This window comes from Manis javanica, chromosome 1, assembly GCF_040802235.1.
Source record: "Manis javanica isolate MJ-LG chromosome 1, MJ_LKY, whole genome shotgun sequence".
In the NCBI taxonomy this organism is placed as follows: domain Eukaryota; kingdom Metazoa; phylum Chordata; class Mammalia; order Pholidota; family Manidae; genus Manis; species Manis javanica.
The window spans coordinates 2,522,408-2,550,145 of record NC_133156.1 but is presented as its reverse complement, the minus strand read 5'-3'; the positions used below and the strand labels follow the sequence as shown (position 1 = coordinate 2,550,145).

General features: G+C 39.3%; 1 pseudogene; it reads left to right on the top strand.

Annotated features, from left to right (window-relative positions):
• The first annotated feature begins 3,441 nt into the window (after positions 1 to 3,441).
• LOC140848756 (olfactory receptor-like protein OLF4) lies at positions 3,442 to 27,429 on the top strand (annotated as a pseudogene).
• The last annotated feature ends 309 nt before the right edge of the window (positions 27,430 to 27,738 follow it).

The following is a 27,738-nucleotide window of genomic DNA, read 5'->3' as shown; positions in this document are numbered from 1 at the left end:
TCCCTCCTCTTCTACTTTTAGGAAAAATTTAAGGAGAATGGGTATTAGGTCTTCACTAAATGTTTGATAATTTTCAGCAGTGCAACCATCTGGTCCAGGGGCTTTGTTCTTAGGTAGTTTTTTGATTACCAATTCAGTTTTGTTGCTGGTAATTGGTCTATTTAGATTTTCTGTTTCTTCCTTGGTCAGCTTTGTTACATTGTATTTTTCCAGAAATTTATCATTTCTTCTACGTTATCCAGTTTGTTAGCATATAACTTTTCATAGTATTTTATCATAATTCTTTGTATTTCTGTAGTGTCCATAGTGATTTTTCCTTTCTCATTTATGATTCTGTTTATGTGTGTAGACTCTTTTTTTTTCTTGTTAAGTCTGGCTAGGGGTTTGTCTATTTTCTTTATTTTCTCAAAGAACCAGTTCTTGCTTTCACTGATTCTTTCTGTTGTTTTATTCTTCTCAATTTTATTTATTTCTGCTCTAATCTTTGTTATGTCCCGCCTTCTACTGACGTTGGGCCTCATTTGCTCTTCCTTTCCTGTTTTCATTAATTGTGAGTTTAGAGTGCTTATGTGGCATTGTTCTTCTTTCCTGAGGTAGGCCTGTATTGCAATGTACTTTCCTCTTAGCATGGCCTTGGCTATGTCCCATAGATTTTGTGGTGTTGATTTATTGGTGTCATTTGTCTCCATATATTGCTTGATCTCTGTTTTTATTTGGTCATTGATCCATTGGTTATTTAGTAGTATGTTTTGAAGCCTCCATGTGTTTGTGGGATTTTCCATTTTCTTTGCAAAATTTATTTCTAGTTTCATACCTTTGTGGCATTGAGAAGCTGGTTGGTACAATTTCAGTCTTTTTGAATTTACTGAGGCTCTTTTTGTGGCCTAGTATATGATCTATTCTTGAAAATGTTCCATGTGCACTTGAGAAGAATGTGTATTCTGCTGCTTTTGGGTGTAGAGCTCTATAGATATCTGTTAGGTCCATCTGTTCTAATGTGTTGTTCAGTGCCTCTGTGTCCTTACTTATTTTCTGCCTGGTTGATCTGTCCTTCAGAGTGAGTGGAGTGTTGAAGTCTCCTAAGATGAATGCATTGCATTCTATTTTGCCTTTTAATTCTGTTAGTATTTGTTTCACATATGTGGGTACTCCTGTGTTGGGAGCATAGATATTTATAATAGTTATACCGTCTTAATTGAGTGACCACTTTATCATTATGTAATGTCCTTCTTTGTCTCTTGTGACTTTCTCTGTTTTGAAGCCTATTTTGTGTTATATGAGTACTGAAACTCTTGCTTTTTTTCTCTTTTCCTTGCATGAAATATCTTTTTCCAGCCGTTCACTTTTAGTCTGTGTATGTATTTGGGTTTAAAGTGAGTCTCTTGTAGGCAGCATATAGATGGGTCTTGTTTTTTTATCCATTCAGTCACTCTATGTCTTTTGATTGGTGCATTCAGTCAATGTACATTTACGATGATTGTCGATAGGTATGTGCTTACTACCATTGCAGGCTTTAGATTTGTGGTTATCAAAGGTTCAACATCAACTTCCTTACTGTCTAAGAGTCTAACTTAACTCACTTAATATGCTATTACAAATACAATCTGAAAGTTCTTTTCTTTTTCTCCTCCTTTTTCCTCCTCCTCAATTCTTTATATATTAAGTATCATATTCTGTATTCTTTGTCTATCCCTTGATTGACTTTGGGGATAGCTGATTTAATTTCATGTTTGCTTAGTAATTACTATTGTACTTTCTTTACTGTGTTTTTGTTCCCTCTGGTGACAGCTATTAAGCATTAGCAACAATTCCATCTATAGCAGTCCCTCCAAAATAGAGTGTAGAGATGGTTTGTGGGACGTAAATTATCTCAGCTTTTGCTTATCTGGAAATTATTTAATCTCTCGTTCAAATTTAAATGATAATATTTCCAGACAAAGTAATCTTGTTTCCAGGCCCTTCTGCTTCATTGCATTAAGTACATTATGACACTCCTTTCTGGCCTGTAAGGTTTCTGCTGAGAAGTCTGATGATAGGCTGATGGGCTTTCCTTTGTATGTGATCTTATTTCTGTCTCTGGCCACTTTTAGTAGTCTTTCCTTATCCTTGATCTTTCCCATTTTAATTATTATATGTCTTGGTATTGTCTTCCTTGGGTCCCTTGTGTTGGGATTTCTGTGCACCTCCATGGCCTGAGAGACTATCTCCTTCCCCAGATTGGGGAAGTTTTCAGCAATTACCTCCTCAAAAACACTTTCTATCCCTTTTTCTCTCTCTTCTTCTTCTGGTACCCTTATAATATGAATATTTTTCCATTTGGATTGGTCACACAGTTCTCTCAATATTCTTCCATTCTTATACATCCTTTTTTCTCTGTGTTCCTTAGCTTCTTTGTATTCCTCTTCTCTATTTTCTATTTCATTTATCCTCTCACCCACCATATATAATCTGCTTTTAGTACCCTCCATTGTGCTCTTCAATGATTGGATCTCCAACCAGAATTAATTTCTGAGTTCTTGAATATCTTTCCATACCTCCATGAGCATGTTAATGATTTTTATTTTGAACTCCCTTTCAGGAAGAGTCATAAGGTTGATGTCATCTTTCTCAGGAGTTTAATTAATTTTACTTTGAACCAGGTTTCTTTGGCATTATATATTTGTATGTGGTGCCCTCTAGTGTCCAGATGCAGTACTCTCTAGAGCTGCTCAGTCCCTGAAGCAATGTTGAGGGTCACACGGGAGTGGTATTGGTGACTGGGGGTAGGAAAGAGCTGTTTCCTGCTTCCCAGCTACTATGCCTGTCTCCTCTGGCTTGAACCAGTGCCCCGAGTACACAGGTATAAGCCTCTATGCTTTGCATCTGTAGTTGCTGTAGACAGATCTTCCCTCTGGCTGGCTTAATGCCAGGGTAGGGTTTACCGGTTTGTGAGCCAGGTGGTGTTGGCCAGGAGAAAGGCACAGTAGGCTGCATATCATGAAGGGGGTCCTTGGAGCTGTGTAGCCAGCCAGGGCACTGGAGCATCTGGAAATTGTGAAAGCTCCCAACCTGCTGGGCAGAGTGCACCTGGACAATTTTGTGGAGCAGTAAGCGCTCTACAATCCTTGCCCCTTTAGCAGCTCTCTTGCTAAGGGCTCCCTTGTTAGGAAGTCTCTCAGACTGCCCATCTTTCTTTTTTCCCAGAGCAGCCAGATATGGATCCCTGCTTTCCACAAGTGGTTGGAATCTCAGTCCCTCCACAAATTCTGCGTGCTTTAGCTTTCCAATCCCCTAATCACGAGAGTATCATGAAAGCACCTTGAAATGTAGGTTTGTGCTCCCAGAGCAGATCTCCAGAGCTAGATATTCAGCAGTCCCAAGTCTTCCACTCCTTCCCTGCCCTGTTTCTCTTCTTCCCGCCGGTGAGCTGGGGTGGGGGAGGGGCTCGGGTCCCGTGGAGCCATGGCTCTGGTACGTCACCCCGTTCCATGAGGTCTGCTCTTTTCTCCAGGTGTGTGCAGTCTGACACAGTCCTCTTTCCTGTTGCTTTCTCAGGGTTAGTTGTATTAATTATATTTTCATATTATATGTGGTTTCAGGAGGAAGCCTCTGTCACACCTCACATGCTGCCATCTTTAATCTCTCCCTGTAATTATTATTTAATTCCATGTCCCATTTTCCTGCAAGACTGCGAGTGCCTTGAGCTCACATCAATGTTATACATATTCCCTGACCTTAACCCCAAGATAGAGTTTAATTGAGAATGGTAGCTGAATTCCACTATGGAATGTTTGTGTTTTTATGGAAATTGCTGATGTTGAGAAATGAAAAAGAAGCAGGGAAATTCTATAATGAGAGGGTGTTATGTAAAATACTGGAAAAACCTGGACTGGATAATTGACAGAAGAACCAAGGGGCACTCGGAGGTCTTGGAGTGTTGAGGTTTTATTTTACATTGGGGAGTAATACAGAGGGGAGTAATGTCCCAAGCTCTGAGCCCCAAACAAAGGCAAGGGGAGCAATATATATCTTTCTGTTTCTGTATCTGCAACATTCCTACGTGCACAGCAATGAGCAGACAAGGAGAGGGAGTGTGGGGAGTGAGTGCGTGGCAGAGCCGGGGGTGAAGGGGAGGGGGAAGTTAAGGGATTCTCTGTTGTCTTTGCCAAAAAGAGCATCAGAAGGGAGCCACCTGGATTAGACTGCTGTTCTTGTAAGTTGTTCCCTATCAAGTGGAGGATACATTAGAGGACTGTTTTCCATATTTGAGGTCAGGATCCATTAGAGGGTCAGGTATGGCTTTAAGAACTAAATAGAATGGAATATGTAGCTTTCAAAAGAAAATATCAGAATTCATTGTACATAGGAAGTGCACATACTAAATGGTTTCATGACTCTCTTTGGTGCTCTGCATGTGTGCATATGTGTATATTTGGTTTTGCATTTGCACACATGCTGGATCACAAGTAAAAGGTGTGCCTTATTATGGAATGGAAATGGAAAAACATTTGGAATCCATTGCAGTAAAGAATAGTTTTAAAAGAAATCTATGTCCTTTTAATGAGGGAAAAGCAGCATGAATGAAGAAATCCAAAAGAAGTGGCCAGTGCAGAGAGAAGGGGCAACCAGGACGTGTGCTGACATGAACTCAGACCCAAGGGAGCACACACTGCCTGCCCACATACCTCTGTGTCCACGTCACACATCCACTCTAATTGAATTGATGTGTTACAGATTTTATTATCCCTTCTCCATGAACTCAGCCTTATAGCCCCTTACTTGACCCTGACTTTATGTTTTCTCCAAAGGCTAAGACTGAAGATCCCATTAGGACTAAATCTCTTAGATCCTTCAGGCATTGACTTCTCTCTGAAGCAAATGGGAGGACTGACTCTGTCCCTTTTATAAAAATTTTGGGCACTACAATCCTTGGCTTCATAACAATTTGGCAAAACAATGAGGAATTCCCTACTTACATCCCAAGTTAAGAGGTGGAATTAGTCTCCCATTCTACAATGTATGTTAAGTATCAGAATTACATTTAGATTTTTTTGTGCACTATAACCTGATCTTAGCACCTTAAATGAACTGTGTGATTTAATTTTTAGAAAAGCTCATTCTACAAAGTAGTATTATTAAGAAATTCACTCCACATTGAAGAAGTGGGGCTTGAAGGAGTTTGGTGATTTGCTGGAATTTATAATCCAAGTATGAGATGGACCTTGCTTGGAATTCTGTCACTAGGATTCCAGTTCTCAAGTACACATAGAGTGGTTCTCAGCCATAGATGACTTTTGCCCCAGGGATTATTTGGCCGTGTCTGGAGGGACGCTGATAAACACATGCAGTGCACAGGATACACCCAACACAAATAAGCATCCCATCCCAGATGTCAGCATGGCAGTGTGAGAAAACCTAGTATACACCAAATCTTCTCCCACTTCAAAGTTTATTCCCTTTGCTCCTTATTCTAGTGGGTTGTCCAGTGGGTCAGCTGTCTTGATAATGTGAAGACATTACTTCTTTCTCTGTAGGATGCATTGTTTTTTTCTGCTTTCTTATTCTAGGCATCACGGGGATCTAACTGGGCTGCATGATGACAGGGCCAAGAGAGCTTTATACTCCTCACAATCTCTAGGGACCACCTGAACTTATTTTTCCCACACATGTCCTTTCTTTTATCACTTTCTCTCAGAGTTTTGAACTGGTATTATTTTTGTTTAATTACTGGACTCACACCAGTCATATTTAAATGGTTTGCCATGTTTACATGTGGGAGACATAACAACTAAAACCTGGGGACAATTTCTGTATGCTTAGGAGAAAGATAATGTGATATTGACAACTTGCCTTGCATAATTGTTTACCTACTCATTGCAGCTGCAGGTGAGACTATCCTGATGGTAACATGGGCCCAGGAGGCCACAGTGTATGTATATGTCTGTGTGCATTCTGGGACATGAGTTGTTCTCAAGGTGATTAGGGGGCAAGTTCCATACAAAAACTATGGATGTTGGTTTTTGAATGCACCCATTTTAGAAAAACTGTCATGTTATTTTTTTGAGTCCTGGAGTCACTTCTAATACATGAAACCAGGAAGTGATAAAAAATCACAGAATTAATTCTGGATTTTCTAAGGAACCACCACTGCAGCCCCTCCTACTTGGGGTTTTCCTCTCCATATACCTGATCACTGTGTTTGGGAACCTGCTCCTCACCCTGGCTGTCTGCTCAGACTCCCACCTGCACACACCCATGTACTTCTTCCTCTCCAACCTGTCCTTTGTGGACATCTGCTTCACCTCCACCACCATCCCCAAGATGCTGCTGAGCATCCAGACCCAGAGCAAAGTTATAACGTGTTCAAACTGAATCATCCATATGTAGATTTTCATACTCTCTGGGGCTTTGGACATTTTTCTCCTGACCATGATGGCTTATGACCTGTAACTGGTCATCTGCCATCGCTGTACTACACAGTCATCATGAAACCCCTCAGCTCTTTAGACTCCTGGTTCTGGTGATTTAGATGAACAGCACTCTGAATTCCTTGTTAGAAAGGTTAATGATTTTGTATCTCTCTTTCTACTCAGACTTGGAAATCCATCACATTTCTTTTTGTTTTTCTTGGAGAATAGTTGATATACACTATTAAATTGGTTTCAAGTATACAACATCGTAATTCAACAGTTATATATATTATTAAATCCTCACTCCAACTAGTGCAGTTACTGTCAACACAGAAAGATGTTATAGAACTATTGACTATATTCTCTATGCTGTACTTTCATCCCCATGACTAATTTATATTACAATTGAGGTTTTGTGTCTATTTATTTCTGCACTTATTTCACCCGCCAACCCCAACTCCTCCCTCGTGGTAACCACCAGTCACTTCTCACTCTTATTTTGTTAATTTTGTTATTTTACATTTGGTTTTTAGACTCCACCTGTAATTGAAATCATATGGTGTTTTTCTTTCTCTGCTTGGCTTATTTCACTTAGCATAATACCCTTTAGGTTCATCCATGTTGTTGCAAATGACAGTATTTCTTTTTTATAGATGAATAATATGAATCATTTACATCCATTTATCTATTTATGGACATTTTGGTTGCTTCTATGTTGTCTATTGTAAATAATGTGGCAAAAAACTGTTGCATATAACTTTTTTTCACATTTAAAAACAATTTAATTTATTTCTAATTGAAATGTAATGGACATATATTAGTTTCAGGTATACAACATGTGATTTGATATTTGTGTGTATTGTGAAATGATCACCATGGTAAGTCTAGTTAACATCTATCACCACATACAGTTACAAATTTTTTGTGACATTAAAAAAGGAAGTGATGAGAATTTTATTGAAGATCTACTGTATTAGCAACTTTCAAGCATACAATATAATATTATTAACTAGGGCCATCATGCTGTACATTACTCCCCAGGATTTATTTACTATATAACTGAAGTTTGTGCCTTTTGACCCCCCCCCCACACCCACCCTTCCGAAACAAAGATTTTCTGTCCTTCAGGTAGATTAATCAAAATAGAATTACTCGTTGATTTGGTATTTCTATTTTGAGTTTTTGAAGGAATCTCCATACTCCTTTCCATAGTGGCTCACCTATGCACATTCCCACCAAAATTGTAGGAGGTTTCCCTTTCCTCCTCATCCTTACCAACACCTGCTATTTCTTGTCTTTTAGATAGTGGATATTCTGACTTCTATGAGGTGATATCTCAGGGTAGGCTTGATTTGCATTTCCCCAATGCATAATGTGTGGAGCATCTTTCATGAGCCTATTGATCATCTATATGTCTTGTGCAGAAATTGTCTATTCATATCTTCTTCCAATTTTTTAACTGGAATAGTTTTTTCTTTGATGTTGTGGCATATGATTTCTTTATGAATTTTGGATGTTAACTCAAACCAGATTTATCATTTATGAATATATTCTCCCATAATGTAAGTTACCTTCATGTTTTGTTGATGGTGCTCTTTTGTGTGGAGAAACTTTTCATTTTAATGTAGTCCCACTACGTTTGTTGATTTTGTTTCCCTTGGCCAGGGATATGTACCCAGAAAAATTTGCTGATGATTATGTTAAAGAGATTATTGCCTATTTTTCCTTCTCATAGTTTTATTGTTCATGTATTCTATTAGGGACTAATTCATTTAGAGTTTACTTTTGTGCATGGTGTTAGTAATCCAGTTTCATTCTCTTGCATGTATCTGTCCAGTTTTGCCAACACCAGCTGTTGAAAAGCCTGTCATTTCCCCACTGCATATCTATGGCTCTTTTATCATTTCCCCACTGCATATCTATGGCTCTTTTATCATATATTAATTGACCATATATGGTTGGTTGGGTTTATATCAGGGCTTTTTAGTCTGTTTCATTGGTCTATGGGTCTGTTCTTGTGCCAGTATCATACTGTTTTGATAACTGTAAGTTTGTATTAATTATAACTTATATTCAGGAGAGTGATACCCCCCAGATGTGTTGTTCTTTCTCAAGCTTACATTGTCTACATTGAAGGCTTTTGTGGTTCCATGTAATTTTTTCTGCTTTTTGCTTTTTGCTATTATTAACATACAATTACATGAACAACATTATGGTTACTAGGCTCCTGCTATTATCAAGTCCCCACCACATACTCCATTACAGTCATTGCCCATCAGCATAATAAGATGCTATAGAAACACTACTTCTCTTCACTGTGTTATACTGCCTTCACCATGTCCCCCCACATCTACATTGTATGTGCTAATCGTGATGCCTCTTTTTTCCCCCTTCTCTCTTCACACACATTCTCCGCAATCCGTTTTCCTTTGGTATCTGTTAGTCTATTCTTGGGTTCTGTGAGTCTGCTGCTGTTTTGTTCCTTCAGTTTTTGCTTTGTTCTTATGCTCCACAGATGAGTAAAATCATTTGATACTTGTCTTTCTCTGCCTGGCTTATTTCACTGAGCATAATACCTTCTAGCTCCATCCATGTTATTGCAAATGGCAGGATTCATTTCTTCTTAAGGTTGGTTAATATTCTATTGTGTATGTGTACCACATCTTCTTTATCCATTCATCTATGGATGGACACTTAGGTTGCCTTCATTTCTTGACTATTGTAAATAGTGCTGCAATAAACATAGGGGTGCATCTGTCTTTTTCAAACAGGGCTGCTGCATTCTTAGGGTAAATTCCTGGGAGTGGAATTCCTGGGTCAAATGTTATTTGTAATTGAGTTTTTATTTATTTATTTATTTACTTACTTATTTTTATTTTGGTATCATTAATCTACAATTACATGAAGAACATTATGTTTACTAGGCTCCCCCCTTCACCAACTCCCCCCCACATACCTCTTCACAGTCACTGTCCATCAACATAGTAAGATGCTGTAAAATCACTACTTGTCTTCTCGGTGTTGCACAGCCATCCATATCCCCCACCCCACATTATACATGCTAATCATAATGCCCCCTTTCTTTTTCTCCCCCCCTTGTCCCTCCCTTCCCACCCAGCCTCCCCAGTCCCTTTCCCTTTGGTAACTGTTAGTCCATTCTTGGGTTCTGTGATTCTCCTGCTGTTTTGTTCCTTCAGTTTTCTTTTGTTTTTATACTCCACATATGAGTGAAATCATTTGGTACTTGTCTTTCTCTGCCTGGCTTATTTCACTGAGCATAATAGCCTCTAGCTCCATCCATGTTGTTGTGAATGGTAGGATCTTTTTTTTTCTTATGGCTGAGTAATATTCCATTGTGTATATGTACCACATCTTCTTTATCCATTCATCTACTGATGGACATTTAGGTTGCTTCCATATCTTGGCTTTCTTAAATAGTGCAGCAATAAACATAGGGGTGCATCTGTGTTTTCAACCTGGAGTGCTGCATTCTCAGGGTAAATTCCTAGAAGTAAAATTCCTGGGTCAAATGGTATTTCTATTTTGAGCATTCTGGGGAACCTCCATACTGCTTTCCACAATGGTTGAACTAATTTACATTCCCACAAGCAGTGTAGGAGGGTTCCCCTTTCTCCACAACCTCACCAACATTTGTTGTTTGTCTTTTCGATGATGGAAATCCTTACTAGTGTTAGGTGATATCTCATTGTGGTTTAATTAGCATTTCTCTGATGATTAGCGATGTGGAGTATCTTTTCATGTGCCTGTTCGCCATCTGGATTTCTTCTTTAGAGAACTGTATATTCAGCTCCTCTGCCCATTTTTTAATTGGATTATTTGCTTTTTGTTTATTGAGGTATGTGAGCTCTTTATATATTTTGGATGTAAAGTCTTCATCAGATCTGTCATTTATGAATATATTCTCCAATACTGTGAGATACCTTTTTGTTCCATTGATGGTGTTCTTTGCTGTACAGAAGCTTTTTAGCTTGATATAGTCCCACTTGTTCATTTTTGCCTTTGTTTCCCTTGCCCAGGGAGATATGTTGATGAGGAAGTCACTCATGTTTATGTCCAAGAGATTTTTGCCTATGTTTTTTTCTAAGAGTTTTATGGTTTCATAACTTACATTCAGGTCTTTGATCCATTTTGAGTTTACTTTGTGTATGGGGTTGGACAGTGATCCAGTTTCATTCTCTTACATGTAGCTATTCAGTTTTGCGAGCACCATCTGTTGAAGAGACTGTCCTTTCCCCATTGTATGTCCCTGGCTCCTTTGTCATATATTAATTGGCCATATATGTTTGGGTTAATGTCTGGAGTCTCTATTCTGTTCCACTGGTCTGTGGTTCTGTTCTTGTGCCAGTACCAAATTGTCTTGATTACTGTGGCTTTGTAGTAGAGCTTGAAGTTGGGGAGCAAGATCCTCTCACTTTATTCTTCCTTCTCAGGATTGCTTTGGCTATGGGGGGCTTTGGCAGTTCCATATGTATTTTTGAACTATTTGTTCCAGTTCATCGAAGAATGCTGTTGGCAATTTGATAGGGATTGCATTGAACCTGTATATTGTTTTGGGCAGGATGGCCATTTGATTATATTAATTCTTCCTAGCCAGGAGCATGGGATGAGTTTCCATTTGTTAGTGACCTCTTTAATTTCTCTTAAGAGTGTCTTGTAGTTTTCAAGCTATAGGTCTTTCATTTCCTTGGTTAGATTTATTCCTAGGTATTTTATTCTTTTTCATGCTATTGTGAATGGAATTGTTTTCCTGATTTCTCTTTCTATTAATTCATTGTTAGTGTATAGGAAAGCTACAGATTTCTGTGTGTTAATTTCATATCCTGCTACTTTGCTGAATTCTGATATTATTTCTAGTAGATTTGCAGTGGAGTATTTAGGGGTTTTTTTTTTTTGCATTTTTAAAATTTTGGTATCATTAACCTACAATTACATGAAGGACATTATGTTTACTAGGCTCTCCTCCTCATCAAGTCCCCTGCACATACCCGTTCACAGTCACTGTCCATCAACATAGTAAGATGCTGTAAAATCACTACTTGTCTCTTCTGTGTTGCACAGCCCTCCCCGTGCTCCCCTCCCAATATACATATTAATCGTAATGCCCCCTTTCTTTTTTCCCACCCTTATCCCTCCCTTCCCACGCATCCTCCCCAGTCCCTTTCCCTTTGGTAACTGTTAGTCCATCTTGGGTTCTGTGATTCTGCTGTTGTTTTGTTCCTTCAGTTTTCTTTTGTTCTTATACTCCACATATGAGTGAAATCATTTGGTACTTGTCTTTCTCCACCTGGCTTATTTCACTGAGCATAATACCCTCTAGCTCCATAGATGTTGTTGCAAATGATAGGATATGTTTTTTCTTATGGCTGAGTAATATTCCATTGTGTATATGTACCACATCTTCTTTATCCATTCATCTATTGATGGACATTTAGGTTGCTTCCATATCTTGGCTATTGTAAATAGTGCAGTGATAAACATAGGGGTGCATCTGTTTTTCAACCTGGACTGCTGCATTCTTAGGGTAAATTCCTAGAAGTAGAATTCCTGGGTGAAATGTTATTTCTATTTCTTTTTGAGAGGGCATCTCTCATATTTATTGATCAAAGGGTTGTTAACAACAATAAAATTCGGTATAGGGGGGTCAATGTTCAATGCACAATCATTAATCCATCTCAAGCCTAATTCTCATCAGTCTCCAATCACTGAAGCATAACAAACAAGTTCTTACATGGTGAACGAATTCTTACATAGTGAATAAGTTCTTACATGGTGAACAGTACAAGGGCATTCATCACAGAAATTTTCGGTTTTGATCACGCATTATGAACTATAAACACTCAGGTCAAATATGAATATTCGTTTGATTTTTATACTTCATTTATATGTGGATACCACATTTCTCCCTTTATTATTATTATTATTTTTATTTTTAATAAAATGCTGAAGTGGTAGGTAGATGCAAGATAAAGATAGAAAATATAGTTTAGTGTTGTAAGAGAGCAATTGTAGATGATCATGTGTGTGCCTGTAGACTATGTGCTAATCCGAGCTAGACAAGGGCAATAAAACATCCACGGATGCAGAAGCTTTCTCTCAAACCAGGGGTGGGTGTGAGGTTCTAAGCTTCACCACTGTTCTTCCCCAATTTCTCACCTGATGGCCCCCCTGTGACTGTGCCTGTCTTAGGTTGTTCCTCCCTTGAGGAATCTTACCCATCTCAGGCTAACCAGTGATCTTCCGGGGCCATACAGGGAAATGTAAAGTTGGTAAGTGAGAGAGAAGCCTTATTGTTTGAAAAGGTTAGCTTTTTACTTCTTTGCAGATTTATGCTCTGTGGCTTCTATGCCGAGCACTTGTCTCGAGGTATCTTTACCACCTGGAGGAATTATGATACTCGGTAAATTCGATATGAGGCACGAATTCTATTTAAGGGTTGTAAGTAGGAAGGAAGAAGAAAAGCTATAGAGGTAGCATATAGAAGAAAACATGGGAGGATTGATTATTTCTTTGACATATCTTCTTGTAGAGTACCTTAAGCATGTATCAGTTTTAAACTACTAACTAACTTGCGCACACATATTAACATAATAGGAATACGGTGACATAAACAAAGCAAATCTATAATTACCATCCATCTCCAGTGAAGCCAAGAAAACCATTTAGGCACCCTAGGCATTTGTGAGAATTTGTCTATGATATGATGGATATTCTCCAACTGTACTTGAACAGTCTGGGAGAAATCAGACAAATTAAAGCAACCCATTTCTGGGATCTGTTCACATTCCATATGTTCTATTAACCGTAGATAGTCGATAGTTGTAAGATTTTGGAGTGCTACAACTTGCACCCCTCCCAACTCCTGGTTGAGTTCCAACAGTACAGATCCAGTCAAATTCGTTGTCTCACTGTATGCACATGCCAGCCTAGACATCTCCCTCCTCATTCCAATGGCAAGTCCAGGAAATGGTGGGATGGATGCAGCCACAACCGCAGCATCGCCCGGATCCCTGTGGAGGCTTTTTGATGATCATCCCCCGGCACAAGTCCTCCAGAGAGTGCTGATGCCGGAAGCTCCTCCTCATATTGTATCTTAGTTCATTTTCTGGGTAGCCAAGCTAGGCCTTGATCTTCTGCATAAAAACAAACAGACCCTTTGCCCACACTTTGACATGCCCTCTATACCACTGTGTAGAACTCATTGGAGGTCAACACACAGGAACTGATTTTTTTAAATCTTAAATCTACACTTACATGAAGAATACTATGTTTACTATTCTCTCCCCTATACCAGGTCCCCCCTAAAAACCACATTACAGTCACTGTCAATCAGCAGAGCAAAATGTTGTAGAATCACTACTTGTCCTCTCTGTGTTGTACAGCCCTCCCTCCCCTTTCTCCCTCCCCCCATGCATGCTAATCTTAATACCACCTTTCTTCTACCCCCCCCTTATCCCTCCCTGCCCACCCATCCTCCCCAGTTCCTTTCCCTTTGGTACCTGTTAGTCCATTTTTGGGTTCTGTAATTCCGCTGCTGTTTGTTCCTTCAGTTTCTCCTTTGTTCTTATACTCCTCAGATGAGTGAAATCATTTGGTATTTCTCTTTCTCTGCTTGACTTATTTCACTGAGCATAATACTCTCCAGCTCCATCCATGTTGCTGCAAATGGTAGGATTTTCCCTCTTCTTATGGCTGAGTAGTATTCCATTGTGTGTATTTACCACATCTTCTTTATCCATTCATCTACCGATGGACATTTAGGTTGCTTCCAATTCTTGGCTATTGTAAATAGTGCTGCGATAAACATAGGGGTGCATCTGTCTTTCTCAAACTTGATTGCTGCGTTCTTAGGGTAAATTCCTAGGAGTGGAATTCCTGGGTCAAATGGTAGGTCTGTTTTGAGCATTTTGATGAACCTCCATACTGCTTTCCACAATGGTTGAACTAATTTACATTCCCACCAGCAGTGTAGGAGGGTTCCCCTTTCTCCACAGCCTTGCCAACATTTGTTGTTGTTTGACTTTTGGATGGCAGCCATCCTTACTGGTGTGAGGTGATACCTCATTGTAGTTTTAATTTGCATTTCTCTGATAATTAGTGCTGTGGAGCATCTTTTCATGTGTCTGTTGGCCATCTGTATTTCTTTTTTAGAGAACTGTCTGTTCAGTTCCTCTGCCCATTTTTTAATTGGGTTATTTGTTTTTTGTTTGTTGAGGTGTGTGAGCTCTTTATATATTCTGGACGTCAAGCCTTTATCGGATCTGTCATTTTCAAGTATATTCTCCCATACTGTAAGGTTCCTTTTTGTTCTATTGATGGTGTGTTTCGCTGTACAGAAGCTTTTCAGCTTAATGTAGTCCCACTTGTTCATTTTTGCTGTTGTTTTCCTTGCCCGGGGAGATACGTTCAAGAAGAGGTCACTCATGTTTATGTCTAAGAGGTTTTTGCCTATGTTTTTTTACAAGAGTTTAATGGTTTCATGAATTACATTCAGGTTTTGATCCATTTTGAGTTTACCTTTGTATATGGGGTTAGACAATGGTCCAGTTTCATTCTCCTACATGTAGCTGTCCAGTTTTGCCAGCACCATCTGTTGAAGAGACTGTCATTTTGCCATTGTATGTCCATGGCTCCTTTATCAAATATTAATTGACCATATATGTTTGGGTTAATTTCTGAAGTCTCTAATCTATTCCACTGGTCTGTGGCTCTGTTCTCATTCCAGTACCAAATTGTCTTGATTACTATGGCTTTGTAGTAGAGCTTGAAGTTGGGGAGTGAGATCCCCCCTACTTTATTCTTCTTTTTCAGGATTGTTTTGGCTATTTGGGGTCTTTGGTGTTTCCATATGAATTTTTGAATTATTTGTTCCAATTCATTGAAGAATGTTGCTGGTAGTTTGATAGGGATTGCATCAAATCTGTATATTGCTTTGGGCAGGATGGCCATTTTGTTTATATTAATTCGTCCTAGCCATGAGTGTGGGATGAGTTTCCATTTGTTAGTGTTCCCTTTAATTTATCTTAAGAGTGACTTGTAGTTTTCAGAGTATAAGTCTTTCACTTCTTTGGTTAGGTTTATTCCTTGGTATTTTATTCTTTTTGATGCAATTGTGAATGGAATTGTTTTCCTGATTTCTCTTTCTATTGGTTCATTGTTAGTGTATAGGAAAGCTACAGATTTCTGTGTGTTAATTTTGTATCCTGCAACTTTGCTGTATTCCAATATCAGTTCTAGTAGTTTTGGAGTGGAGTCTTTAGGGTTTTTTATGTACAGTAACATATCATCTGCAAATAGTGACAGTTTAACTTCTTCTTTACCAATCTGGATTCCTTGTATTTCTTTGTTTTATCTGATTGCCATGGCTAGGACCTCCAGTACTATCACAGTTAAATCACAGCGGGGAGAGTGGGCATCGCTGTCTGGTTCTTGATCTCAGAGGAAATGCTTTCAGCTTCTCGCTCTTCAGTATAATGTTGGCTGTGGGTTTATCATATATAGCCTTTATTATGTTGAGGTACTTGCCCTCTATGGCCATTTAGTTGAGAGTTTTTATCAAGAATGGATGTTTAATTTTGTCAAATGCTTTTTAAGCATCTATGGAGATGATCATGTGGTTTTTGTCTTTCTTTTTGTTGATATGGTGGATGACGTTGATGGATTTTTGAATGTTGTATCATCCTTGCATCCCTGGGATGAATCCCACTTGGTCATGGTGTATGATCCTTTTGATATACTGTTGAATTCTGTTTGCTAATATTTTTTGAGTATTTTTGCGTCTACATTCATCAGGGATATTGGTCTGTGGTTTTCTTTTTTGGTGGGGTCTTTGCCTGGTTTTGGTATTAGGGTGATGTATGCTTCATAGAAGGAGTTTGGGAGTATTCCCTCCTCTTCTATTTTTTGGAACACTTTAAGGAGAATGGGTATTACGTCTTCTCTGTGTGTCTGATAAAATTCCGAGGTAAATCCATCGAGCCCCGGGGTTTTGTTCTTGGGTAGTTTTTTGATTACCGTTTCAATTTCTTTGTTCATAATTGGTTTGTTTAACTTTTGTGTTCCTTCCTTGGTCAGTCTTGGGAGGTTGTATTTTTCTAGGAAGTTGTCCATTTCTTCTACGTTTTCCAGCTTGTTGGCATATAGGTTTTCATAGTAGTCTTTAATAATTCTTTGTATTTCTGTGGAGTCTGTTATGATTTTTCCATTCTCATTTCTGATTATGTTGATTTGTGTTGATTCTCTTTTTCTCTTAATAAGTTTGGCTAAAGGCTTATCTATTTTGTTTATTTTCTCTAAAGAGCCAGCTCTTGGTTTCGTTGATTTTTGCTATTGTTTTATTTTTCTCAATTTTGTTTATTTGTTCTCTGATCTTTATTATGTCCTTCCTTCTGCTGACTTTAGGCCTCATTTGTTCTTCTTTTTCCAGTTTCGATAGTTGTGATGTTAGACTATTCATTTGGGATTGTTCTTCCTTCTTCAGGTGTGCCTGGATCGCTATATACTTTCCTCTTAAGACTGCTTTAGCTGCATCCCACAGAAGTTGGGGCTTTGTATTGTTGTTGTCATTTGTTTCTATGTATTCCTTGATCTCTATTTTGATTTGTTCATTGATCCATTGATTATTTAGAAGCATGTTGTTAAGTCTCCATGTGTTTGTGAGCCTTTTTGTTTTCTTCGTAGAATTTATTTCTAGTTTTATACCTTTGTGGTCTGAAAAATTGGTTGGTAGAATTTCAATATTTTGGAGTTTACTGAGGCTCTTTTTGTGAGCTAGTATGTGGTCTATTCTGGAGAATGTTCCATGTGCACTTGAGAATAATGTATATCGTGTTGCTTTTGGATGTAGATTTCTATAGATGTCTTTTAGGTCCATCTGTTCTAGTGTGTTGTTCAGTGCCTGTGTGTCCTTACTTATTTTCTGCCTGCTGGATCTCTCCTTTGGGGTGAGTCGTGTGTTGAAGTCTCCTAAAATGAATGCATTGCAGTCTATTTCCCTCTTTAGTTCTGTTAGTATTTGTTTCACAAATGCTGGTGCTCCTGTGTTGGGTGCATATATGTTTAGAACGCTTATATCCTCTTGTTGGACTGAGCCCTTTATCATTATGTAGTGTCCTTCTTTATCTCTCCTTACTTTCTTTGTTTTGAAGTCTATTTTGTCTGACATTAGTACTGCAACCCCTGCTTTCTTCTCACTGTTGTTTGCCTGAAATATGTTTTTCCACCCCTTGACTTTTAGTCTGTGCATGTCTTTGGGTTTGAGGTGAGTTTCTTGTAAGCAGCATAAAGATGGGTCTTGCTTTTTTATCCATTCTATTAGTCTGTGTCTTTTGATTGGTGCATTAAGTCCATTTACATTTGGGGTGACAATTGAGAGATATGTACTTATTGCCATTGCAGGCTTTAGATTCGTGGTTATCAAAGGTTCAAGGTTAGCTTCTTTAGTATCTTACTGCCTAACTTAGCTCACTTATTGAGCTGTTATATACACTGTCTGGAGATTCTTTTCTTCTCTCCCTTCTTATTCCTCCTCCTCCATTCTTGTTATGTTGTGTGTTTTGTTCTGTACTCTTTTTAGGAGTGCTCCCATCTAGAGCAGTCTGGTAAGATGCCCTGTAGAGGTGTTTTGTGGGAAGCAAATTCCCTCAGCTTTTGCTTGTCTGGGAATTGTTTAATCCCACCATCATATTTAAATGATAGTCATGCTGGATACAGTATCCTTGGTTCAAGGCCCTTCTGTTTCATTGCATTTAATATATCATGCCGTGCTCTTCTGGCCTGTAGGGTTTATGTTGAGAAGTCTGATGTTAGCCTGATGGGCTTTCCTTTATAGGTGACCTTTTTCTCTCTAGCTGCCTTTAAAATTCTTTCCTTGTCCTTGATCCTTGCCATTTTAATTATTATGTGTCTTGGTGTTGTCCTCCTTGGATCCTTTCTGTTGGGGGTTCTGTGTATTTCCGTGGTCTGTTCGATTATTTCCTCCCCCAGTTTGGAGAACTTTTCAGCAATTATTTCTTCAAAGAGACTTTCTATCCCTTTTCCTCTTTCTTCTTCTTCTTGTACCCCTGTAATATGAATATTATTACTTTTGGATTGGTCACATAGTTCTCTTAGTGTTGTTTCATTCCTGGAGATCCTTTTATCTCTCTCTATGTCAGCTTCTATACATTCCTTTTCTTTGTTTTCTATTCCTTCAACGGCCTCTTGCATCTTATCCATTCTGCTTATAAATCCTTCCAGGGTTTGTTTCATTTCTGTGATCTCCTTCCTGACATCTGTGATCTCCCTCTGGACTTCATCCCTTTGCTCTTGCATTTTTCTCTGCATCTCATCCCATTGCTCTTGCATTTTTCTCTGAATCTCTGTCAGCATGTTCATGATTTTTATTTTGAATTCTTTTTCAGGAAGACTGGTTAGGTCTGTCTCCTCAGGTGTTGTCTCTGTGATCTTTGTCTGCTTGTAGTTTTGCCTTTTCATGGTGATAGAGATAGTTTGCAGAGCTGGTACGAGTGACAGCTGGAAGAGCTTTCCTTCTGGTTGGTTTGTGGCCTTCCTCTCCCCCTTTGCGAGGTGCTGGGTTCTCGCAGGTGTGGATGTGGTCTGGATGTTGTCCTGTGTCCTCTGGTCTCTATTCTAGGAAGAGTCGTCTTTGTTATATTTTCATAAATATATGTGGTTTTGGGAGATTTCCGCTGCTCTACTCACACCGCCACCCTGGCTCCACTCCAGTATTTCTATTTTGAGGAACCTCCATACTGCTTTCCACAATGGTTAAACTAACTTACATTCCCACCTGCACTGGGGGAGGGTTTCCCTTTCTCCACAACCTTGCCAACATTTGTTGTTGTTTGTCTTTTGGATGGTAGCCATCCTTACTGGTGTGAGATGATATCTCATTGTTGTTTTAATTTGCATTTCTCAGATGATAAGTGATGTGGAGCATCTTTTCATGTGTCTGTTGGCCATGTGAATTTCCTCTTTAGAGAACTGTCTATTCAGCTCTTCTGCTCATTTTTAATTGGATTATTTGCTTTTTGTTTGTTGAGGTGTGTGAGCTCTTTATATATTTTGGATGTCACCCCTTTGTCAGATCTGTCATTTATAAGTATATTCTCCCATACTGTAGGATACCCTTTTCTTCTATTGATGGTGTAATTTGGTGTGCAGAAGCATTTCAGTTTGATATAGTTCCATTTGTTCATTTTTGCTTTTGTTTTCATTGCCTGGGGAGATATGTTCAAGAAGAGGTCTCTCATGTTTATGTCTAAGAGATTTTTGCCTATGTTTTTTTCTAAGAGTTTTATGGTTTCATGACTTACATTCAAGTCTTTGATCCATTTCGAATTTTCTTTTGTATATGGGGTTAGATAGTGATCCAGTTTCATTCTCTTACATGTAGCTGTCCGGTTTTGCCAGCACCATCTGTTGAAGAGACTGCCATTTCGCCATTGTATGTTCATGGCCCCTTTATCAAATATTAGTTGACCATATATGTTTGGATTAATGTTTGGAGTCTCTATTCTGTTCCATTGGTCTGTGTTTAGGATTTGTTTTGTACAATATCATGTCACCTGCAAATAGTGACAGTTTGACTTCTTCTTTAACAATCTGGATTCCTTGTATTTCTTTGTTTTGTCTGATTGGCATAGCTAGGACCTCCAGTACTACGTTGAATAACAGTGGGGAGGGTGGGCATCCCTGTCTTGTTCCAATCTCAGAGGAAAAGGTTTCAGCTTCTCGCTGTTTAGTATGATGTTAGCTGCAGGTTTATCATATATGGTCCTTATTATGTTTAGGTACTTGCCTTCTGTGCCCTTTTTGTTGAGAGTTTTTATCATGAATGGATGTTGTATTTTGTCGAATACTTTTTCAGCATCTATGGAGATGATCATATGGTTTTTATCCTTCTTTTTGTTGATGTGGTGGATGATGTTGATGGATTTTTAAATGTTGTACCATCCTTGCATCCCCTGGATGAATCCCGCTTGGTCATGGTGTATTATCCTTTTGATGTATTTTTGAATTCGGTTTGCTAATATTTTGTTGAGTATTTTTTCATCTATGTTTGGCAGGGATATTGGCCTGTAGTTGTCTTTTTTGGTGGGGTCTTTGCCTGGTTTTGGTATTAGGGTGATGTTGGCTTCATAGAATGAGTTTGGGATATTCCCTCCTCTTCTATTTTTTGGAAAACTTTAAGGAGAATTGGTATTATGTGTTCTCTGTATGTCTGATAAAATTCCTAGGTAAATCCATCTGGCCCAGGGTTTTTGTTCTTGGCTAGTTTTTTGATTACCACTTAAATTTCATTGCTGGTAATTTGTCTGTTTAAATTTTCTATTTCTTCCTTGATTAGTCTTGGGAGGTTATATTTTTCTGGAAGTTGTCCATTTCTTCTAGGTTTTCCAGCTTATTAGCATGTAGATTCTCATAGTATTCTCTCATGATTCTTTGTATTTCTGAGGTGTCCTTCTTGAAGTTTCCTTTATCATTTCTGATTCTGTTGATGTGTATGGAATCTCTTTTTGTCTTAATAAGTCTGTCTAGGGGCTTATCTGTTTTGTTTATTTTATCAAAGAACCAGCTCTTGGTTTCACTAAATTTTTCTATTATTTTAGTCTTCTCAATTTTATTTATTTCTTCTGTTATTTTTATTATGTCCCTCCTTGTGCTGACTTTGGGTCTCATTTGTTCTTCTTTCCCCAAGTTCAGTTATTGTGACTTTATACTATCCATTTGGGATTGTTCTTCCTTCTTTTAATAGGCTTGGATTGCTATATAGTTTCCTCTTAGAACTGCCTTTGCTGTGTCCCACAGAAGTTGGGGCTCTGTACTATTTGTGTCATTTGTCTGCACATATGGCCTGATCTCTATTTTAATTTGGTCATTTATCCATTGTTTATTTAGGAACATGTTGTTAAGCCTCCATGTGTTTGTGTGTTTTTTTCTTTTCTATGTTCAATTTATTTCTAGTTTTATACCTTTGTGATCTGTGAAGTTGGTTGGTAGCATTTCAATCTTTTTGAATTTACTGAGGCTCTTTTTGTGGCCTAGTATGTGGTCTATTCTGGAAAATGTTCCATGAGCATTTGAGCAGAATGTGTATCCTGCTGCTTTTGGGTGTAGAGTTCTATAGATGTCTATTAGGTCAGTCTGTTCCAGTGTGTTGTTCAGTGCCTCTGTGTCCTTACTTATTTTCTGTCTGGTGGATCTGCCCTTTGGAGTGAGTGGTGTGTTAAAGTCTCCCAAAATGAGTGCATTGCATTCTATTTCCTCCTTTAATTCTGTTAGTATTTGTTTCACATATGTTGGTGCTCCTGTGTTGGGTGCATATATATATATATATATATATATATATATATATATATATATATATATATATATATATATATATATATATATATTATTGGTTCTGTCCTCTTGTTGGACTGAGCCTTTTATCATTATGTAATGACCTTCATTATCTCTTGTTACTTTCTTTGTTTTGAAGTCTATTTTATCTGATACAAGTACTGCAACACCTGCTTTTTTCTCCCTATTGTTGGCATGAAATATTTTTTTCCATGCCTTCACTTTTAGTCTGTGTATGTCTTTGGGTTTGAGGTGAGTCTCTTGTAAGCAGCATATAGATGGGTCTTCCTTTTTTATCCATTCTGTGACTGTGTGTCTTTTAATTGTGCATTCAGTTCATTTACATTTAGGGTATTATTGAAAGATATGTACTTAGTGCCATTTGCAGCTTTAGACTCATGGTTACCAAATGTTCAAAGGTAGCTTCTTTACTATCTAACCATATACCTTATCTCACTTACTATGCTATTATAAACAGAGTCTGATGATTCTTTATTTTTCTCTGTTCTTCTTCTTCCTCCTCCATTCCTTATATGTTAGCTTCTTTATTCTGTGCTCTTTTGTGTTTCTTTTGACTGCTTTTGTGAGTAGTTGATTTCATATTTTGCCTTTAGTTTGTATTTGGTTGGTCTGCTTTCTTTGCTGTGATTTTATTTTCTCTAGCGACATCTTTTTTAGCCTTAGTAGTGCTTCCATCTAGAGCAGTCCCTTTAAAATACTGTGTAGAGGTGATTTGTGAGAGGCAAATCCCCTCAACTTCTGCTTCTCTGGGAATTGTTTAATCCCTCCTTCATATTTAAATGATAATCGTGCTGGATACAGTATTATTGGTTCAAGGCCCTTCTGTTTCATTGCATTAAATACGTCATGCCATTCTCTTCTATGCAGCTCCATTAAAGGCCTCTTGCACTTCTGTATTCTCCTTCCTAACTCGATCCTTTAGCTCTTGCATATTTCTCTGCAGGTCCATCAGTATGGTTATGGCCTTATGAATTAATTTTCAGGAATATTGGTTAAATCTATCTCCCCAGGTTCCCTCTCAGGGATCATCTTGGTGATTCTGGCTGGATCAGATTTTCTGTTGAGAAGTCTGATGATAGCCTGATGGGTTTTCCTTTGTGGGTAACCTTTTTTCTCTCTCTGGCTGCCTTTAATATGCTGTCCTTGTCCTTGATCTTTGCCATTTTAATTATTATGTGTCTTGGTGTTGTCCTCTTTGGGACCCTTGTGTTAGGAGTTCTGTGGGATTCCATGGTTTGAGAGACTATTTCCTCCCCCAGTTTAGGGAAGTTTACATCAATTATTTCTCCAAATACACTTTCTACCCCTTTTTCTCTGTCTTCTTCTTCTGGTGCTCCCAAAATGCAGATATTGTTTCATTTTGGTTGGTCACACAGTTCTCTTAATATTCTTTCATTCCTGGAGATCCTTTTAACTCTCTCTACCTCAGCTTCTCTGTGTTTCTGTTCTCTGATTTCTATTCCATTAACAGCCTCTTGCACCTCATCCAGTCTACTGTATGTCCTTCCAGAGACTGTTTTATTTCTGTATTCTCCCTCCTAACTTGATCCTTTATCTCTTGCATATTTCTCTGCAGGTCCATCAGTATGGTTATGACCTTAATTTTGAATTAATTTTCAGGAATATTGGTTAAATCTATCTCCCCAGGCTTCCTCTCAGGGATTGTCTTTGTGATTCTGGACTGGATCAGATTCTTTTTCCTTTTCATGGTGATAGAGGTAGTCATGGGCCATTGACACATGTGTTAGCTGGGAGAACAAAGTCGTTTCTGCTTGCTGGTTGCCTTGCCATCCTCGCTGCCTCTGCCAGTTACCCACCCAAGGGGAGCACTTCTGTTTTTATTTCCTGAGCTGCCACAGGTGGAGCAGCCATTGGGGCAGCCTGGATGCCTGTGGGGAGTGGCAGGCACACTGGATATGCTCTGCTGGAGAATGTGACCTTAGCACCTCTTCCCTGCTTCCTCTGTCTGTGCACTCCAGTGGGGCCTCTGAGTCTGGTCTGGGAAGTTGCAGAGGAGTCTCTGAGTGCTTGCTGTGGGTGCAGCCACTCCCAGGCTGCTCCCCTGCTATGGTAGGGCCATACTGGAGGAGTAATGGATGGGAGGCTGTTATCACTGTGAGGGACATCAGAGCTGTGCTGCTGCCCAGGGGGCTCAGGTGCCCAAAGTTCCCCAGGATTCCCAGCTGCTGGGTTGAGTATGCTGGGATGCTTCCATCCAGTGGTGAGGCTCCTGTCCCTATAAGGCTTTCAGAAATCACTCGCCTTCCTTTTGTCCCAGTGGTGCAGGCTGCAGGGACCAGCTCATAGGTTTTACTGTTCTGCTTCCCTAATATCCAGCACACCACACACTGTGTGTCTGCGCTCCTGGTGTAGATGACTAGGGCTGGGTATTTAACAGTCCTGGACTCCTTCTCCCTCCCCACTCTGACTCCTCTCCTCCTGCCGGGGAGCTGCAGTAGTGGGGCATTCGTGTCCCGCAGGGCCATGGCTTGTATCTCACCCCATTCATGAGATGCTGAGTTCTTGCAGATGTAAATGTAGCCTGGCTGTTGTACTGTATCCTCTGGTCTCTCTTTTAGGAATAGTTGTATTGTATTTTCAAAAATATATATGGTTTTGGGAGGAGATTTCCACTGCTCTACTCATGCCACCATCTTGGCTTCCCTCCACATATCTTTTTGAATTAGTGATTTTTGTTCTCTTTATGTAAATTCCTCTAAAGTGGAATTTCTGGGTCTTACTATATTTCTAATTTTTGTTTTTTGAGAAACCTCCATACTGCTTTCCACAGTGGTTGTATCAATTCACATAAAAAGTAGAGCATCAGGAATATAGTCAGTATAATACTGCAATAAGTTTGTGCAGTGACAGATGTTAACTACACTTATCATGATAACCATTTAGTAATGTCAAATCACTATGTGGTACACTTCATACCAATATAATATTGTATGTTAAATATAATTTGTGTTTAAAAATAATTTAAAAAATGTAACAAGTACTTGCATGACATAATATGCTTTGGGAAAAATCATATGAAGAATGTTTTTTTTTGGTAAAAAGGATGGAGTCACATGACATGCAGCACTGTATAAAGTTTGGTCTGGAGAGGTCCTTGCAGGTTGGATGAAGACAAAAACCAGGACTGCAGTGTGTCCACTGTGTTTATTACATTTGAGATTAAATCCCAAAGTACAAGAAAACAAAGAAAAAATGCCAAACGAAAGGGAGAAAAAGACTTACCTCATCTACTATCCAGCCATATAAAAACCAGTTGGTCACATAAATATAGAATGAGCACCAATACAAACAAGCAGACTTGTACTCTTTGATATTTCAAATAGATGCTTTGCTGTATTTTGTATATTTCCTTTTTTGAGTGATTGGTATATTTTATTTGCTTGGCATCAAGGGGATGTGATCAGGGTTGGAAAGCCTCCAGAGTCAAGGAGGTGTTTCCTTCCTCACAGTCTCTCAGGGGCCACCTGTGCCTTGTTAGAACCTTCGTTCTTTCCTCGTGTCCTTTCCCTTCCTCTCCCCTCTAGGCTTACTGAACCGATTGTTTATGTTTCTTTAAATACAGGGCATGAAATATACATATAAACATGGAACCCTGATTAAATTTTCCACGGGTGGCTTATGACAACAATTTCTGGGTCTGATGTCTCAATGTTATAGGAAACAGGTAATTGATTTGAGCAGCATAAGTACTTATAGGACTAAGTGGTGTGGGCAAGAGTGAGGACGTGGAAATAACAGCAGTAGGACACCTGGGTGCATAGTGGGGGTCCAGTGTGGGGGTGTGTGTGTGCATGTGTGGTGGTTTCCTTGTAATGGAGGACAGTATTCAGAAACAGGGGTGCCAGGGATTATAAATTCAAGGTGACTTCCATAACTCAGGGGCCAGAACTCAGTCAATATAAGGTATGAGGAAGGCAATCTTTTTGAAAGCTGTGATGACTTTGCCAACAGATTTACTTTGTAGTGACAGAGGACTCACCAGGCCTTGAAGACTCAGTAGGCAGGAGGCCGCCTCGCCCTCACCATCCTCTGACACCATCCTCTCGCCGCCCTCTGCCTTGCCATCCCCCTTGGCATGCTGACCCATGCTGAGCCCTGATTTTCCTAAAACCACTACCTTCCTCAGGGCACTTGCACCCTGTCCATTCCCTCTGCCAGGCACGCAATCGCCAGATAATGTGTGTCTCCTGCGTCATTCTTCTTCGAGGTGTCTGTTAACACTGTCACCTTTGTTTGCAGATATTTCCTAAACCCCTAATAAAAAATAAATAAAACCCCTTTACACTATTCTTTATACATTGCTTTCCTTTCTTCATAGCCCCTGCACCCTCTGAGAGGAGCACTATTATTTGTACCTGATCACTCCTCCTCCAGCACAAGATCCAGGGAAGTTTGTTTTTCAGCATTCTCTACTCTGGACAGTTCCTGACATGTGGTCTGTATTCATTATCTGTTCCTCACATAAATGAAAGATGCTCTCAATAAAACAGTAGCACACATTATGTTTGAGGAACAGGGTGGACAGCGAAAAAGGAATTCCTATAACAGAGGAACTAGGGAGGCCCAAAGCAGGCCATACATGCATCAAATATAGAAATGAATTTCTTTGATATAAAATAAAAGATAGCACTTATTCTAGGTTACCAATATTCCCTTATGGGAAAATTAGTCATTTCTTTTCTCTACTTTCTGGTAGTCACCCTCTCAACACATGGATCCTGGGAATGATACAAGAATTTCAGGATTTCTTCTATTTGGGCTTTTCCTCTCCATGTACCTGATCACTGGTTTGGGGAACCTGCTCCTCATCCTGGCTGTCAGCTCAGACTCCCACCCTGCACACACCCATGTACTTCTTCCTCTCCAATCTGTCCTTTGTGGACATGTGCTTCACCTCCACCACCATAAACCCAAAGATGCTACTGAGCATCCAGACACAGAGCCAAGTCAAAACCTATGAAGGTGCATCAGGCAGATGTACTTCATCCTACTCTTTGTAGGGATGGATGATTTTCCTCCTCACTGTGATGGCCTATGACAGGTATGTGGCCATCTGCCACCACCCTGCACTGCACAGCCATCATGAATCCCCAGCTCTGTAGACTGCTGGTCGTGGTGTCCTGGATTATGAGTGTCCTGAATTCCTTGTTACACAGCTTAATGGTGTTGGGTCTGTCCATCTGTTCCAACATGAAATCCCCCCCCTTTTTCTGTGAACTTAATCAAATGGTCCAACTTGCCTGTTCTGACACTTTCTTTAATAACCTGATGATGGCATTTTGCAGCTGCACTGCTGGCTGGTGGTCCCCCTCGCTGGGATCCTTTACTCATATTCTAAGATAGTTTTGCCCATACATGGAATCTCACCAGCTCAGGGCAAGTATAAAGCATTTCCTACCTGTGCATCTCACCTCTCTGCTGTCTCCTTATTTTATTGTATGGGCCTAGGGGTGTACCTCAGCTCTGCTGTTACCCCCAGCTTGCGGCTCAGGTGCAGCAGCCTCAGTGTTGTACACCGTGGGTCACACCCATGCTGAACCCCTTCATCTACAGTCTGAGGAACAAATATATAAAGGGTGCTCTGAAAAGATTCTATGTGAATGAAACTAAGGACCTCAATAGCCCTCTGGACTGAACAAGGGCCCATGATTGCAGAGGCAGACTCAGAGTTTGAAATTGTGATTATTTGACCAGACAAATGGATATAGCGTTGTTCTTTCTGTTTATATTTCTGGAATTTCCATTTCTTTGCCCTCATTACTCTATCCAATTTACATAACTTATAGTAGCTTTCTGCTCTCTCTGTTATCCAACAGATTTTTCCTTTGTTTTCTTACTTTTCCAAATTTATTTCCAATTATATATTTGAATTATTTGGTAATTTCCATTTATCTAATGAGACAACAAAGATATTTTAAATAAATATTTTCTCAAATGACTTATA